General features: G+C 45.1%; 1 protein-coding gene across 1 annotated transcript in view; it reads left to right on the plus strand.

Annotated features, from left to right (window-relative positions):
* The window catches only part of CHL1 (cell adhesion molecule L1 like), a 135,825-nt gene that overhangs the window by 16,423 nt on the left and 102,101 nt on the right, over nucleotides 1-17,301 (plus strand). The window contains exon 3 of the mRNA XM_066195711.1: nucleotides 15,039-15,120. The gene's annotated coding sequence lies outside the window, so the exon portion shown is untranslated. The remainder of the gene's footprint in view (nucleotides 1-15,038; nucleotides 15,121-17,301) is intronic.

A 17,301-nucleotide genomic window follows, 5' to 3' on the forward strand; every position in this document is an offset into this window, starting at 1 on the left:
GCAAGTGATCATTTTGAAATACAACCATTTCAGGTTTGGGGCTCAAGGTGATTTTCTCCAGTTTATTTCAGAAATGACATGTTAAACTGGGGCATTTATGGCACTTGGCAAGGTCTACACTAGGTCTTTACTTAAAGAAAAATAGAATTTTAAAAAACGCCAGGTTGCAGATTGTTCTGGCGAGCACAATGTGATTTTATTCTTTTATTATTATTATGGGTTTTTTACACTCCCCCTGTGAGTAAAAGCTTTCTTTATGCTGCTGCTGTTCTGGCTGTAAATGGCTTTAAGTGCAGTGGGTTTTAACATACAGATGCTCTTTCTGATGCCTCCTATGTGTTGAAAATGACATAATGTCTTTTTTTGAGCCTGAAAAGCCCCGTTCTCATTGGTCCTGGTAATTGTGTTAACAGTGCTCTTTATTTGTAGGTTTTCTTGGGGGGATTTTTTTTTTTTTTTTTTTGGCTATCTTTTTGTTCATGTGTGTATCAGAGATGCAACACACTGGCAGTTAAATGGGGTAAAAATGATCTTTTGGAGAGGACAATCCAAATCCATGGAGACTCTCCAGGGATCTCATTAAAGCATTCTTTCCTAATCCAGTGTAGTGCAATATCAGCTCTCCGAATCCCCACAGTGTGGCTTCCTGATAGGTTAGTTTACACAGAATTAATTGTCTAATTTTGCAAACAGCCAGCACAGTGCACATTGATTTTCATTTATTTATTTATTTAGCTGTCTATTTTTAATCTGGTGTGTTGCTCTAGTGGATTCTGCTTTGTACTTCAAGGCAGTTTTTACAACCCATCTCTACTTACACCAGCTTGTCATGGCCCATATCACACAGGGATCTTTTTTTTATTTTTTAGTTTATTTTACCATGCTTCTTTTTGTCCTTCCAATATATAAGAATTGCTGGTAAATTTAAGCAACGATTTTTCTGCATTAAAAAATAAATATAAGGAGGTTTCAGAAAAGCAAATTAAGGTTGTTTAAGGCTTCAGTGGTTTAGATGCTCCAGAGACTACGCCTGAGTGAGGAGCTTGGATTTTCCATGTCCTCAGAGGTCTCCTGGCTGCTTTGGTGGCACTGGAATAGCCCAGGGAAAATGAGCCTTGCCCAGAACAAAGGACCAGCAAGAGGAAATCAGTTGATACAGAAGCACAGAAAAATGCATTTCAATAAAATCTCATGGACTGGGCTGCAAATTTGGCTTGAACAGGTTTTTTTAATGTATTTGGAGGATCTGTTTTAAGGTAAAGTTCTTGAAATGTAGGATGCACACAGAGGATTTTTGCATTAGAACCAGAGGATTATTCAGGTTGACAAAGACCTTCAAGATCATCAAATTACTTACTACTTGTGGTTTTTAACCGCATGAGAAAGATGGAATTACTCTCAATATCCCTCAGCTTGCTTTGGCCAGGGTGGCTGCTAAAAACCTGCTGCTCCCAAGCACCTGCTGCAGACTGCTCCCAGCTTGGCTCCTCAGTCTGCTGCCCTCAGGAGACAGATTCCTTTTCCCTTTCCCCTTTCCCCTTTCCCCTTTCCCCTTTCCCCTTTCCCCTTTCCCCTTTCCCCTTTCCCCTTTCCCCTTTCCCCTTTCCCCTTTCCCCTTTTCCCTTCTCTGGAAAAGCTGACGTAGTTCTGCTGCTCCCCTAGGCTGCTGAGAGCTGTGCCCCGAGGAGCAGCTCTGCTCTCTACAAAGCTCTTCACAAATACAAACCCCTCCGTCAGGCTGGGGCTGTTCACTGCCATCAGCAGTGGCTGCAGGAATTGGTGTTTTCATCCTCAGCTGTTGTAACCTGGAGAAGGTTTATCCTAAATCCCAAACTGGTTCTGGGAGGGACTGTAAAGCTCATCCAGTTCCATCCCCTGCCATGGCAGGGACACCTTCCACTGTCCCAGGCTGCTCCAAGCCCCAACCTGGCCTTGGGCACTGCCAGGGATCCAGGGGCAGCCACAGCTGCTCTGGGCACCCTCTGAGTAAAGAATTTTTCCTAATAGCTGATCTAAACCTGCCCTCCTTCAAGGTGAAGCCATTCCCCCCTGTCCTGCCACTCCATGTCCTCACAAATAGTCTCTCCATCTTTCTTTACAGGTGGGAGTTCAGGCAAAGGGAATAGAAGTGAAATGTTGCAGAAATGAGATACTTTGGTTTTTGTAAGTGAGGGAGATTAAGGCAGTAGGATGAGGTGAGAGAAAGGACAACTCAGAATATTTGGAAGGGACAAAAACCCCAAACAAAGCAGTAAAATTATCCTCAAAGCCTTTTGTGATTCAGAAAATGTGTTAATCAACACTAGGATTTTGTCTTCTGTTTCTCATTTACATACACAAAACATTTTCCAGTGGAAGTTACAACTTCTTGTGTAAGAAGTGAGCGTTTTGGACAATGTTCATGTTCTCTATGTTCCCTCCTTTGCCAGCATGTCTGGGATGGTGAATGGAAAAGAAATCGGGCAAAGTTTGCTTTGCCATCTCGTTTATTGTCCTTTTAGCTCTTCCTTCGATTGAAAAATTCAGGAGCAGCATACAGTGGGAATTTATGTTGCCACAGCTGTCCCAAACTCCTTTTGCAACCGGGACTGTGTCTCCCTGTTACACACTGGATCTGAAAACTGAGAAAAAGTCTGTGGGATTTCTCCATCACCCCCAAGGAGCTGCACACCGGGCTTGAGCAGACCTGGGGCTGTTCCCTGTTAGGAGAGAACGTGTCACAACCCTGTCTGGCCCTGTGACAGGGCTGTGACAGCGAGCAGAGCCCCCAGAGCCGTGTCCCATCCTACACACGTTCTCCCCCTGTCAGTTGTTATCTCGGGCTGTTGACATCACACACCAAATAACACTTAAGGCAGGTCTCTTCCCATTCAAAGATGAATTCCCATCACAATTGAAATCTCAGGGGCCTTTGTCAGGGACTTCAATGGGGCTCAGCTCCCACCTCGTGGCTCCATGGGAGGAGAGAATAAATTGCTGTGGAAGTCGCGGCTGTCGGTGCCACGCAGGGGGAAAGGATAATTAGCAGTCAGTCACGGAGCTGATGAATAATAGAACTGAGTACAAGTGAAACGCTGCCTTCCAAGTGGGTAAAGCGATTTTAGCAGATTAGCATGAGTGTAGGCAGCCAGGAAATATGGCACGAAAACCAAGTGTGAGAGGAGTTCTAGACAGAAGACATCAACTTTTCCGTCTGTCTGGCGTCCCAAGCAGGCTGTGGATTTTCACGTAAATACTGCACCAGGAAGTTGTTGGGGATCAAGAAGACAAGGTCTCGTGCAACTCGCATTTGTCTCTTCTTTATTCCTTTTTGTGGAAGTGTGTTGATGTTCTTAGATGAGCATGAGGGAGATTTCAATGAACGCTCTTCTCCCTTTTTGCTTCTTGTCAAAAATACCTTTGGAACTTGTCAGAGGAGCTCCTTTGTAAGGTGTTCAAGACCAGCTTGGATGGGGATTGGAGCAGCCTGGTCTAGTGGAAGGTGTCCTTGCCCATGGCAGGGGCTTGGAAAGACATGAACTTTAAGGTCCTTTCCAAACAAAACCATTCCGTGATGGCACGAGGACGATGGACCGCGTTTTATTGGAAACTCTGATTCCTAACAGAAGGCTGGTGAGACCAGCTGGTGCAGCCAACCTGTGGGACAAAGACAGGTGCTGGATCTGCAGATCTGTTACCTCTGAGAAAAGCCAGCAACAATTAAAGCAGAAGAAAGGCAGCCCAGTGTAGTTTTAATCATTAGTCTCAGTTTGTCGTTGGTCTTAACGCTGCGTGAAGCTTTGTGAGAGCATAAAGGCAGCTCTGTAATGCCGAGCCTTTTAACCAGCCCTGTTTGTGCATTGTGATTGGCAAAGCCATTGACTTCATATTCTTTCATGTTCTTTCTGTTCCCTCCTGTTTTGATGTTATCCTGCAGTCATCTTAGCTGCGTATTAAACAAGAGACTACTTCAATATAAAATGATCAAAGGGCTGAGGGAACACAGGGCCATAAAGAATATATGGAGAGCTGGGGGAGAATGGTGAGTTGAATTTAAAGGCTTTTTTTCAAGCTGCTTAATTCCTGCTTAGATTTCTGGTGTCACCAACAGGCAACAGTCCCTTTCTTTAAATCTTTTACTGAGGATTGACTGGCAGAATCGCTGTTTTACATGGGGTTTAAAGAGTAAAAGGCCACCCTGAAGGTCAAACCCCGGGAGATTTCCTCTAAGAGCTCATTGATTCTCCTAGATTTTTGACTTGGAGAGAGACCACTCCTTTCTAGATGTGCAGCTTGGATACAAGTGCCTCAGTATGTGCCAGCACAGAAGGCAGGAGCCAAAGTGTAAGGGCAGGAAAAAAATTAGAGAGAAAGATGCTGTGGGGCAGACAGACAATGATCTCAGTCTTGTGTCATCAAACTGGTGACATTATTAGCTACTGGTCCATGAAAAAAAAAAGGGCAGTATTATTTTATCTGTCTCAGAAATGGATTATGTTAACAATGAAATTGGGCAGGATAAAGATTTATGGCCCCATCCTCAGCTTGAGTAAACAGGCAGAGGACCTGAGTGCGTGGGGATGGAAGAGCTGGGATGTAAATGCTGGGGATCTGGCTTTCTTCACATACAGACACAAATTCAAGGGTGCTGTGACTGCACAGGCAAGTAACTGTCTCTTTTTTTTAATACCAAAAAATTCAGATGAGCCTGTTTTGCCTCTCTAACCTCATTAAAGTGTTGACTTTGTGAGCTGCCCAGTGCTGCGGTAGTGATTAGCAAAAGCCTACCCCATAAGCAAACTCTGTATTTCTGCTATCACCTACTCCTGTGATATTTCAATCTGATTCATTAGAGAAATTAGCATTTTTATGGACTAATTAGGGGAAAATGTTGCTCCTACCCTTCCTGATATACAGAGATTTTTTTCACACAACAAAGCCACATATAACTGAAACATGATTCCAACCCCCCCCAAAAAAAGGAAGAAAAGCAAAATGATTATTCTAATTAACACAGAATTGTGGGCAGATTTGAACTTAAAACCAGGAATTAAGAGAAGGTTAGATTGTTGCACTACTGGCAGTTTGTCCAGTCTTTTTGAATTCGAAATTCCAGCTCTCTTTCAGCTATTTTGGTTCTTGAGGCATAAAAATATTTTAAAAGCTGTCAGTCAGTCACTGAATTTTTTGTGACAGTTGCAAAACGCACAGTAATGAGAATGAATAGTAATGAGTGCATTATTCAGCGGCTATAAATACCAATTGATTTCCACTGTAAGTTTATATATTTCAGTCAACATGCATTTTTAGCCTTATTTTTTCCCTCTCTTTAAAACCAGGCTCAGGTTTTTATTAGACTGTAGCTAACAATCATTCAAACATGTCTTGGTTTCCCTAATGAACCACTTGCTTTTGAAGTTTAGTTCTAAATCTGCCCGCGTGTCGCTTGCTCCTACTCATATTTTCTGCTTGCCAGGAGGGTAAAAATGGGTGTCTGGGACTAAACATCTGAGGTCGGCTCTGTGCAGGGGAAGTGGTTATGTTTTTTTCTTTTCTGAGAGGGTGGAATAGCATATTTTTAATCAATGCAGACATTTCCTGTTTTGATGGTTATGTTTTGATAATGATGTTGCTTTGCAGAGGTTCAGAGCGGCGAACCCCTCGTTCTGGGCTTCTGTGGAGAAGGCAAAAACCTCCGTCTTGCACAGAGGGGAGAAGTTCAATTAGGCCTTCTGGTGCCAGGGGAGGCTGATCAAGCTTTAATTGGCTCCAGCTGACTGGCTTTTAGGCCACGCTATTCCTCACCTTCAGTTGGATGCTTCTCAAATATGTATGGAATTTTGTATTGCACTTGAAAGTGTGACACAAAGGCAGAATAATTATTTAAAATGGTACTTTGCAGTGAACGCACTCTGATAAGCACTAGTGAAGGAGAAACCATTGACACTGTGGAGGAATATAAGTAGGAAGAGACTTTTGGAGGTCCTCCTGTTGAACGTTGGCATGACTTTGAACTTAAATCAGGTTGCTCAGGGCTTTGTTGGGTTGAAAAGAGGAGTTAGGCTTCTCTCTCTTCTCCTAGCTCTCCTCCTAAGTTATGTGCTGCAACTCTCTCATCATCCTGCTCCGTTTCTGCTGAATTTCTGCCTGTTTGTCAGTGTTTTGTACCAGGGAAACCTAAACTGGACATTCTGTTCCAGATGCAGCCTCACAAGTGCCGAGTGAGGAGTAAGAATCGCTGTCCCCGACCTGCTGGCTCTGCTCCTGCAAACAGAGCCCAGCATGAGGGTGGCATTTGTCACCATCGCTGCCAACTCCCGCTCAGCTCCCAGGCTGTGTTCCCTGGAGCTGCTTTCTGCACTGTGGGCTTCAGTTTGTGTGTTTTGTTGGAATGCTGGAAGGTTTCTGTCAGAGGCCCCCTCCGTCGCCCCTGAATGGCCACCCCACTCTGCAGTTCTGGTGTCACCTGGAAACTTGCTGCTCTCATTCTCCAAGCTGTTAATGAAGATATTAAGAGGTTAAACAGCTTGTAGTGAGGGAAGATTTGCTCCATAACCTTTGGGACTGAGGTGAGAGTCACCGTGCAGTTGGATGTGGGTGTTTCCTTCTTGCCCATCTGGAGGATGCTGATGGCCTTTTCCAGTTGCCACAAGGATCCACCAGTTGCCCCAGCATTTCAAGGACACGAAGAGCAGCTTCAGGATGATGTCAGCGTGTCTCCTGCGCACTCACAGACCTAATCAAACTCACAGCTTGATTAGGTGGTTCCTAACAAAGGCTTCTTCTGTTGTATACCAGACTTCCCTACCCCACACAAAGACATCAGGACCCTGCAGCTGGGCAGCCTGAGGTGAGGCCTTGCCAGTGAAGACTGAGGCAAAACCTTCACTCACCCCCCCCTTGTACCCTTTGTCGGTAGTTTTGGTGACATTCTCACGAGTGACTCACATTTCCCTGGTTGTTTCCTGCAGCTGCAGCTGTGGGTGAACCTTTCTGACCAGCCACCACATCCCTTGCCACCTTCAGCTCCGCCTGGGATTGGATTTGCCTTTCCTCATTTTTTCCCTGCAGTTCAGGCCAGGCTTCTGTAGTTCTCCTGGACAGTCCCCACTTGCACCTTCTGTTCACTTTCTTTCTGTGTTGGAGCTTGGTCAGGGATTCCATGTCCAGCCAAGTCAGCCCGTCTGCCACGTCTGCTCCACTTCCCACTCATCGGGGCGGGTTGTTCTTGTACTTTGAGGAGGTTTTCCATGAAGATCACAGAGCTTTCCTGTGCCCTTCTGCCCCCAGGGCACCCAGCCATGGCCTTACAGCTCCTCCCTCCCTGGTCAAGCCAGACTGCTCCCCTGAATTTCAGTAATGTCAGGAAATCTCACTCGCTGGTGCATCACCTGGTGCCATATTTTGTGAAGGCTGACTCAAGTTTCATCCACCTCCAGTTCTTAACTGGGTGATGGGCAAACCCCCCAGCAGTGTCCTCCTTGATGGCCTCTCATCCTGACCCCCAAGAATTAACTCCCAACAAACCTATTTAACAGCATAAAATCCTTAAGAAGTAATTCTGACTCATTAATCTCTTCCGAGGAAAATTCTGATGTCTTGGCATTGTTTTAAACTCCTTTCAATCCCATAGAAGTCTTTTTCCATGTATTTTTTTTCTGATAGAAAACAAAACAAAAAAAATGAAATCCTATTGGACTCCAAATACTTGGACTACCATAATAAATTAAAGCATCTTCTTGATGACCTTCCTTGCTGAGGGGTTGCTGGTGAGAAGTCTTTGTGCATGTCTGTGGGCACACTTCAAGCCTCGAGTGCCAGTGTAAAGCACTCATTGAACTGATGAATTTTTTTCAGTTGCACTTTTCCTCCTTGTGCTTTCAGCAGTTCAGAAGTTGGGATGCTCAAATTGCCCATCTTGACCTCAGCTGTCTCCTGTGTTAATCAAATGCCCTGTGCTGCTACTTAGGCCATTAGCTGGGACTCGGAAGTTTTATTTCTGGCTCTGCAATTATCCCACTGCTGCAATTTCCTTATCTGGATTGGGGATAAATGACAAAGCTCTCCTTCTTCGTAGAAGGCTCGGAGATTTGATGATGAGAAATGCTAAATAAGGGTTCAATGTTGTTGTGGGAACAAACATCACTTTGTTTGCGTGGCTTGACCGTCTTAACGAGCAAGAAGAGAGCTGATGACCAAATCAAGATAAGAATTGAACAAATGAGGGATAATGAGCAACTTCAGACTGTAGACTTCATTTTTTCCTCCTGCTTGAAAGTCATTCACTTTTATTCTGTCTGTAGACAGATTTTTTAGTCTGTAAATCATTTGCCAGTTGGGTGTAGAAATCTTCCAGTTTGCTTGTTTTGTGATTTGCTTATCATTTTAGATGCCAAATAAGTTACTTATTAGTTTGTGTGTTCATTAGCAATCTCAGCACAGAATCACATATTATAAGGTTAGATTTCCAATTTTAATGTTGGACAATTTTCAAGTGCATTTAAAGGGCACTTCCTGGGGTGGGAAAAAAAAAGGAAAATTACAGTTTAACAGTGAACTATCTTCATAAGAGGAAAAAATCGTCCTTCATTAAAACTGTGCTCTACATCTGTTATGAAAAGGGCAGCAGAAAACTGATCATTTAAAAATGTTTTCAGACTTCTTTGCCTGTTATTTGCACTCAGTGCCATGGGTTAGGTCCTTCTGATCTTTCAGAGTTCATGCTCATGACAGCTTGTATGGGATTGACTTCTGGGTTGTAGAGTGGAAAAAAAACCATCCTCAGTTCAATTTGCATAAAATTTTTAACCAGGAAACATACGGAAATGGTTTGTCAGATGGGGTTAAATAAATTTAACTTCAAAAACCTACTCTAATTTATTTGAGTTGAAGACTATTTGCCTTCAAACTGAGAGAATGTTTAGATGGGATATTGGGAAGAAATTCCTCCCTGTGAGGGTGGGGAGGGGCTGGGATGGAATTCCCAGAGCAGCTGTGGCTGCCCCTGGATCCCTGGCAGTGCCCAAGGCCAGGTTGGACATTGGGGTTGGAGCAGCCTGGGACAGTGGGAGGTGTCCCTGCCGTGGCAGAGGTGGCACTGGGTGGGCTTTAAGGTCCCTCCAACCCCAAATCTTTTGGGGCTTCTGTTTCTCTGTGCTGAGAGTTGCTGCAGAGTGCCTGAGAATGACCATGAGTTTGGGTGTGAATAGCTGAAAAATCAGGGGTTTTTCGAAGATTTTATATCTTCAAAAACACAGAGCAAAGTTTCCTGGCTGCTTTCTCATTCCTGAAGCCCCAGTATAGTGATAAGGTTCCATGGGTCTCCTGGAGAATGGTGGATGTTTCTCAGCTGGTGTGCAAACACTCAAGATTCTGCCTTCCCACTCGGAGAAACCCTTTTGTCAGCCCATCTGCTTGCACATCCTCCGTGGTGCGGAGCTCAGAGCGGGGCTGTAAGGCAGGTTGGAGCATGAGGAGGTTGTTAAACCCAGTGCCAGTGCTGCCTGTACCTCGGGGGACATTAAATCCAGAATGATTCTAACTAACAGGCAGGTAAAGCGTGCCAAATTTTACCCCAAAGGGCTCCCAGGCTGTCGGTTTTGCTCGCTGACTTTTATGGGCTATAAGGATATATTGACCCAGCAAGGGAATATTGACAGAGGTGATTCTGCTCCAGTCCCAGCTCCCCTTAAGGGGCAATAAGAACACCTGGTGTGCACTGTAAATTTCAACTCAACTCGTGTGTGTCGTGGTTTAACTGCTGATGGTGTGAACATGAAACCTGGGTGATTCTGCACAGACCTTGACATTTTCTTTAGGGAAGAAGTGGCTCTGCTGTCCCTGGGTAATGAGAGGGCTCAGAGAGAGAGACTGAGCAGCAGTGAGGGTGCTGGAGCCAAGGTGATTTTCTCCTGGTGACTATTCTAACAGCTTTTTAGCGCCCTACATCCATATTATTAAGCTCACCACCTGAATTATGTACTGGCAAAGAGCTGTAACATTTTTTATGCCTGAGTAATCGAGGACCCAAATCTGGCCCAATAGATTTGATTTACAAAAACGTGTTCATGGCTGCCTCCTTTTACTGGCGCAGTAAATCACAGGAGTTGTCAGCCAGCATCATGTGATGGGCCCAGACAGCTGTGATTAGTATTGCAAGGCTCTCTTCATATTCTGATAGCACTTCCAGTAATAAATAAACAGATATTTGAGCAACTTGTAGCACTGGGCTTGGAGTAATTATGAGCCACCTTATTCTATATGGGCCACAGAGTTGAAACTTATTTTTATTAATTTCTTTTTCCTGGTGGGAAGAGTTGAAATATGGGCAAAGCGTGTCTGCTAAACTAGACTTCTTCATTTTATTCCTGTAAAATTAATATCTCCTAGTACTGCTAAAAAGAAAATAATCATATTATTTAAGGAACAGAAAAATGCTTGTGCCGGCTCTTCTCAGCACACTGTGTCTTTGCTGGGTTGTGTTGAAAATGCACATGGGTAAAATTACATGGAGAATGTTTGTTTCTTTATTAAAGAGTTTCTTTTCTCTCTTGCTGTTCTTTTTCTCAGCCAATATTAATTTTATGTACTTGGTGTTAGTCAGAAGACATCACTGTAAATACTCCCCTTGGCACATTTGCATTGATGTGGGATCCATAAGCTGTGAGGATCTTGACCTTTTGCTGGGGAAGTTTATCCATCTCATCCGTGCTATTTTCCAAGCTGGTTAAAGCATCTTTTTATTGCCTGACAGAGCCTCCTCCTTGAAAACCCCTCAGCTGTTGACGTGCAGCTTCTGTCTCGCTGGTGGTGCTGGAGCTGATGGGGACAATGCCCAGCCCTGGGTGCTGGGATTTAGGTCCTTTCATCCCACGTTCACCCACACAGCCCTGAAATAGGATCAGCCTCGGTGGTGTGCACTGAGAGCAGTGTCAGGGCAGGTTTGATGTGCAGAGCACAGTGCTGCGGGAGCAGCAGGAGCAGTGCCAGGGCTCCATCCCGGCCAGCACTCCCCTCCTTTGATGCCATCCTTCTCTCTCAAGCCCTCCGGGACAAATCTGTGAATTACCTTCCTCTGCTTTGCAGGGATCTGCAGCAGGCGCGATTCAAGCGCCATTTAAATATTTATTTTGTCATTTCCAGAGCATCGTCTGAGCCTGACTGGCAGGTTTTTACTCCTGCCATTTGTGTGTCTGTTCGGGAGCAATGCACGGATGGAAACGTGAAGGTCACATTGCAGCAAGGGCTGCTCATCCCCCTTTGTTTGCTCCTCCTGTGCCAGCAGGAGGTGCAGGAGCCTGGGAAGCTGCTGGTGCCATCTGTGGCATGGCCAGAGGCACAGGGTGATGCCAGCCCTACTCCTGGTTCTGCTCAAACACCGAGAAGCCCTCTTGCATTGTGCGTTTCCGAATTAGGAAAAGGGGGTTCAGTTTTACCCCTGACTTTTATGGAAAAGCACCAGAACTTTCTGTGTTTCTCTCACCGTGGCTGGCCCAGAGCCAGCACAAGGACACTGGTTGGGCTTTGGAAATGCTTCTCAAAACCTGGGGCTGTGTCTGTGGGAGCAAGCCAAATTATCCTTCCTTGATAGTTGTATACTCAAGAAGGAGCTCAGAAGTGCTCAGTGCTTTTTTGCCCTGTCCCCTTGCTGTGCCACACGGAGCTCACTGCCGGGCACGGGCAGAGGCAGGAGTGACCAGCTGAGCGCATGGAAATGTGAACTGCATTCCCTCGCCTGTCAGCTCCCTCCGACCTTTGGGGAAACGGAGAGACGGAGTGACTGTGCTTGTGGCACATCAGAGCAATAAAATGCCTTTGCACCCCAGACACTTTGCCCATAGCCACAGAGGAAAAGATTTGATTTTAATGCCTCGGCTTTAAAAATCCCAACAGATCTACCACACTGGGGCACCTGACTTTGATTCAGGCCACAAGGTTTCTAGGACAGTCATAAATCCCAGTTGGGAAGGGTGCAGGTTTTCCCCTTGTAGTACTCAAGGCATGGAAAAACAACAGGCTGAGTTTTCATTGTAGGCTGGAGACAGACTGGAGACGGGTGTTCTCATTAAGACAGACCTGCTTTCAGTTATCCCTCTGTGAAATCAGCCCCGTGGTTGATTTTTAAAATTGAAGAAACTTGACAGAGAGCTCCCAGCAAGGGAGGCCAGAGCTGGCTGTGCCTCGTTGTTCCACAGGAGGAGTGGAAGCTTCCCTTCCCTTCCCTTCCCTTCCCTTCCCTTCCCTTCCCTTCCCTTCCCTTCCCTTCCCTTCCCTTCCCTTCCCTTCCCTTCCCTTCCCTTCCCTTCCCTTCCCTTCCCTTCCCTTCCCTTCCCTTCCCTTCCCTTCCCTTCCCTTCCCTTCCCTTCCCTTCCCTTCCCTTCCCTTCCCTTCCCTTCCCTTCCCTTCCCTTCCCTTCCCTTCCCTTCCCTTCCCTTCCCTTCCCTTCCCTTCCCTTCCCTTCCCTTCCCTTATCCAGTGCTATAAGTCAGCTGATTGACGCTTGTAGAGATCTTGTATTTTTTCCGCCCAAGTTTTCCTACACTTTTCACTGGAAATGCTTTTGATGGAAACCCTTTCCTTCAATCTGACAGTCTGGGGTTTTTTTTGCCTGTCCTCTCGTCCATACAGTCCCCTAATAACTTCAGCCCCTCAGACCTTCTCTCTAGGAAATGCCATTAAGATTTTCTTTTAGCAAAAGTGAGCAGCCCTTCAGAAATCCTTTATCAGGCCTGGTTTTTCCTGTTGTGGTTTGCCTCTTGCCTTTTTTTTTTTTTTTTTTTCCCATGGATAGATGTAATTTAAAGCTTACGAGATCGATAAGTCCAAGATGCACAGCGTAAATGGGAGAAGCAGACAAACAACTGGTAAAGATAGGAGACAGCTGATGAAAATGAATTCAGCTATAAAGCATTTGAGTTACTGTCCTCTGCTGTGATTTCTGAGAGAGATTAAAAAATAGGAGGAGGGAGAGATACAAATCATCCTTCCCTCCTCCCTCGGAATCTCTGGTTGAAATAGTGGTGGATTTCTTCTTTTTCTTCCCATGCCTCTAAATAAACAGGAAATTATTTTTTTTACTATTATTATTTGGAGGAGAGCTTTTAATCAATTGCAGGAGAATTGGCTTAATAGAGACCTGAGGGAAGTGCAGTGGCAGGAAGTCTGGAGCTGATGTAACAACAGCATCTTGTCCCGAGCTGCCTGAACCCAGCCCTATGACAAACTGAAATCCTGAAAATGGCCCCTGTTCTGCCCTGCTTGTGGCAGGAGGAGGATTTTTCCACTCTGCTTTGCCGCCCTGCTGATTCTGCGTTGGGCTGGCTTGGGCTTCGCTCTGTTTTCCAGCCCAGGCATGTCTTGCAAAGCTTCAACCAGGCTGGCACAGCTCGGTTGGGCAGTGCCCAGCTGGCACAGGCTGTGGCTCAGGCGATTTGCATTTGGCATTACAAATTGCAGGCACATTGCTCCGGGGAGGTGGAGGCTCTCTGAAAGGCCGACTGTGGTGCCAGCAGGAGAGCAAACATCGCTGGGCTAAAGCCTCAATAGGAGTCAAGAAGGATTAAGGTGCAGCTGAAAGTAGAATTGGGGGTCCTAAATCACCGCAGAGCTGTAGAAAATGTTTTCTGTTCACATCAAAACCGTAATTTATCGACAGAGGGCTCAAACTGTAAAATAGATGTGCTAGTGAGTTGTGCTTCAGTGAAACGGCAAACTTCTATTGATGGGGAGATTCTTACAAATGTTCCCAGTGTGCCCATGGCCACAGAAACTCCCTGGAAGGCTAAAGATGTGCGTGGCAATAAGCACTGACACGTTCTGTGTTTGCATCTGTGCGTGCTGAAGTTGTCTCTGTTTGCCCCGAAAGATCTGGGGCACTTTGCAATACGAATTTGAAACACTCTGGGAAAGGAGGTCCAGGTGCACCTGGGCACCTTGGAAAGCGGGATTGGCCTTGTCCGTGGGGAAATAAGTCTGTCTCCACCTGGTGAGATGAGAGCAGATAAAGAGATTATCCAGTAGTGACAAGAAAGAAAACAGGTTAGCTGAATTCCTCTTGATCACTTCTTCTCCCTCAAGACGTCTCTCTGAATATCTTGTCATTCATACAGGGAGGCTGGGGAGAAAATCACTTTTAAAGGTGACCCACAGAGGTAAAAACAGACCCTAAGGGTGCCTGTGTGCTTCTTCTGCTCCTGGGTGACACCGGAATTGATGTGGTGTTTACACTGTGTGTGTTGTAGTATTTGGGAGAGCAGGAAAAGTGGGATTAGAGCTCCAGAGTCTTTTCCCTGCTTTTGCTGCTCCCAGCACACAGTGGAGCATCCTGTGGCCCAGCTGAAGGTGGGAATATTGAGGTCAGTGGCAGAGTTCTGTCCTGTCTTCGTAGAAAAGATACAGGAAAGCAGCTCTTGGTCCGTGTGTTTAAAGCAGGTGGAATATATTAGGGAAAAAACCAAACCCAAAACAAACAGTTAAGGGATCTGTTTCCTCTTGGATGCGCTTTTCTTCCCACGAGCCTTTTTTATTTCTTTTCCTTTAAAGGCAAGTAACTATTGAAAAATCACTTTGAAACGTGTTTCATGTTAGGAGAGCAATAATGTAGGTGGTGATTGATAAGATTTATTGTTTCTGGGCTCGTGTTATCTTGTGATTGTGAGGAAAGCTGAATCTTATCTGTTTGGTGCTGTATAAACACTTAACAGACTTCAGAGAGCTTGTAATGTAAGCAGACAAGAAAGGCAAAGCAAGAGAGGGGAACTGTGCACAAAAGTGCCTCCTTCCAAGGCCACAAACCAGATTTAGAATAAAGATCAGATCTTCTCACTTCAGCCCGTTTTTTTTCCTATTCCGTGGGGTATGTTGCTTCTGTTATTCAAAAATGGAAAAACCTCTCCTTTTCCAGGTAAATGAAGGGCAAGGAGAATGAGATCAGACAGAAACTCGGCACAGAGGGGGGAAAAAATAAAACAAAGGACTTGTACTGATAAAGGTGCTGGTTTTAGATAAATACAACATATGACATGCCATTACTCAATTCATAATTCTGTCTTTATTTCTAGATGCACTAAAGTGGGGAGAAGGATTCAGATGTAAAAACTACAACCTGGCCATGCACTGAAGAGGGAACAGCCACATGTACTGGTCAGAAATGCACTTTTTTTTTCTTCCGAATTAAATATTTGTGGTTTGGATGTGGATTTTATTTGCCTCTCTCTCTGAATCATCACGGTTAAAGTCGTTGTAACCACTCTGGACCCGTTTGATGCCATTTCTGTCTGGAAGAAGCTCTATAAAAGCACAAACAGGTGTGTGGGGATCTGTTGGTGCGTGTAGGTATGCTCTGGAATGATTCCCTGTGATTTTAATTCCCTGGAGGATGTCGACATGCTTTCAGAGCCTGACAGCTCCGAGGTCAGATGGAGCTTGTTTGTCTTCTCTTTTTGCAACTCAAGCAAACACTCATTTGTTATTGTGTGTGTGGAGCTGAGCCCTAAGCCAGGCTTTGTCCTGTTGTAGCAACTAATTGGTGAGGAAATTGTGATTTTACATTAAAAAAAAAAAACAAACCCTCAGTTCTGGAGAGAGAGGTGCTGTGACCATTCCACCCTGATTATTTCAAGGTCAGTGTCCCATTCTGCTCTCCAGCAGCTGCTGGTGGCCACCAGGGCGGGGAGGGGCTGGGTGGATTTCCTAAAAGTTGAAGAGAAATAGCGGAAGAGCAGGGCCTGCATGGTGGCACTGCCAACAACTGTTCATCCGGGGGGAAAAAAGGCTTTGGAGCCCTGGAGTTATTTATGGCTTGGGCTTCTCCAGGACAGTTTGTTTCCACGGGATTTTAGTGCCCATGGACCCTTCCTGTAGGGAGATGTGCCTGGAGGAAGTAATCACACTGGCAAGGGGGTTCTGTCTATTTATTTAACTATTTTTAAACCCTATTCAGAAAAAAAGAAATAAAAAAACCCTCCTGTAATTCTATTTTCTTCTTGTTTGTGGCTGCTGGAAAGGGATTTTCAGCTGGCAATATATTCATTTCCCACAAACTTTTCTTAACAGGAGCTTCAAGGTGAAAGTTTTGCCTTTAATGGGAATTATTCACACCATAACTTCCTTTTGAGCTGCCATTTTTTAGGATTTTGTGTTCTGCTCGCCGGCCTTGATTACTGTAAAGAGCAGGTTTCTTTGTATCTGCTGCTGAATTTCATTTTGTGAACTCCTGTAGTCGGTAAAAATCAGAATGAGAAAGTTATGGACAAAATGTAGTTTGTCTGAATAGTGTTTAAAACGTTTTAGGGTGGTTTTTTTAAATTCTTTTCTTATACCCACTGATAAATGGATCTTTTTCCATTACAGCCAGCGATTGTTCCAAGTAGAAAATAATTTACTGATTTCTAATTAACCCCAGCTAATCAGGCAGGCAGTGGGATCCAGCTGCTGTGGAAGTCCAGATCTCCATAAAATCTGATTATATTTTCATTTATCTCATTGTGGGAGCAACTCTGACCTGAAAAGCTGACTTCCTTGTGTGCTTGTGAGTTAGCTGATGAACTTTCCCTCTTTCGAGACCATCCAGCTGGAAAGGCCGCCATGGAAGGCTGGCTGGTTTGGGGGTGTGAATGAAGAAGAAGAGAAATTTACTCTGCTTTTCTTGGGGGACAATCTGTGGTGTTTCTTCTTGCACACCTCCAAAACCTTCTCCCACCTTTTATCCCCCAAACCTTCTCCTGAAGGATTTACTCTGCTTTTCTTGGGGGACAGTCTGTGTTATTTCTTCTTGCACACCTCCAAAACCGTCTCGCACATTTTATCCCCTGAACCTTCTCCTTGAGGATTTACTCTGTTTTTCTTAGGGGACAATCTATGCCGTTTCTTCTTGGACATGTTGTCCTACCTTTTATCCCCCAAACCCTCTTCTGAAAGATTTACTCTGGTTTTTTTTAGGGGACTATCTGTGTTATTTCTTCTTGCACACCTCCAAAACCTTCTCCCACCTTTAATCCCCCAAACCTTCTCCTTGAGGATTTACTCTGTTTTTTTAGGGGACAATCTGTGTTGTTTTTTCTTGCACACCTCCAAAACCTTCTCCCACCTTTTATCCCCCAAACCTTCTCTCTGGGAGGGTGTTCCATGGGCTGAGCTGTTCCATTTCCAGGGAGGAAGTGCAGGTACATTGCAAGTGCAGACATGAGCGTCTTCCTGCATGGAATGACAGAATCATTGAGGTTAGAAAAGACCTTCAGGGGCATCAAATCCAGCACTGCCAAGGCCACCACTAACCCATGTCCCCTTGTCCCCAAGTGCCACATCTACGCAGTTTTTGAATAC

This window comes from Chamaea fasciata, unplaced genomic scaffold, assembly GCF_029207755.1.
Source record: "Chamaea fasciata isolate MVZ Bird 193981 ecotype frontalis unplaced genomic scaffold, bChaFas1.0.hap1 SCAF_13, whole genome shotgun sequence".
NCBI lineage: Eukaryota > Metazoa > Chordata > Aves > Passeriformes > Sylviidae > Chamaea > Chamaea fasciata.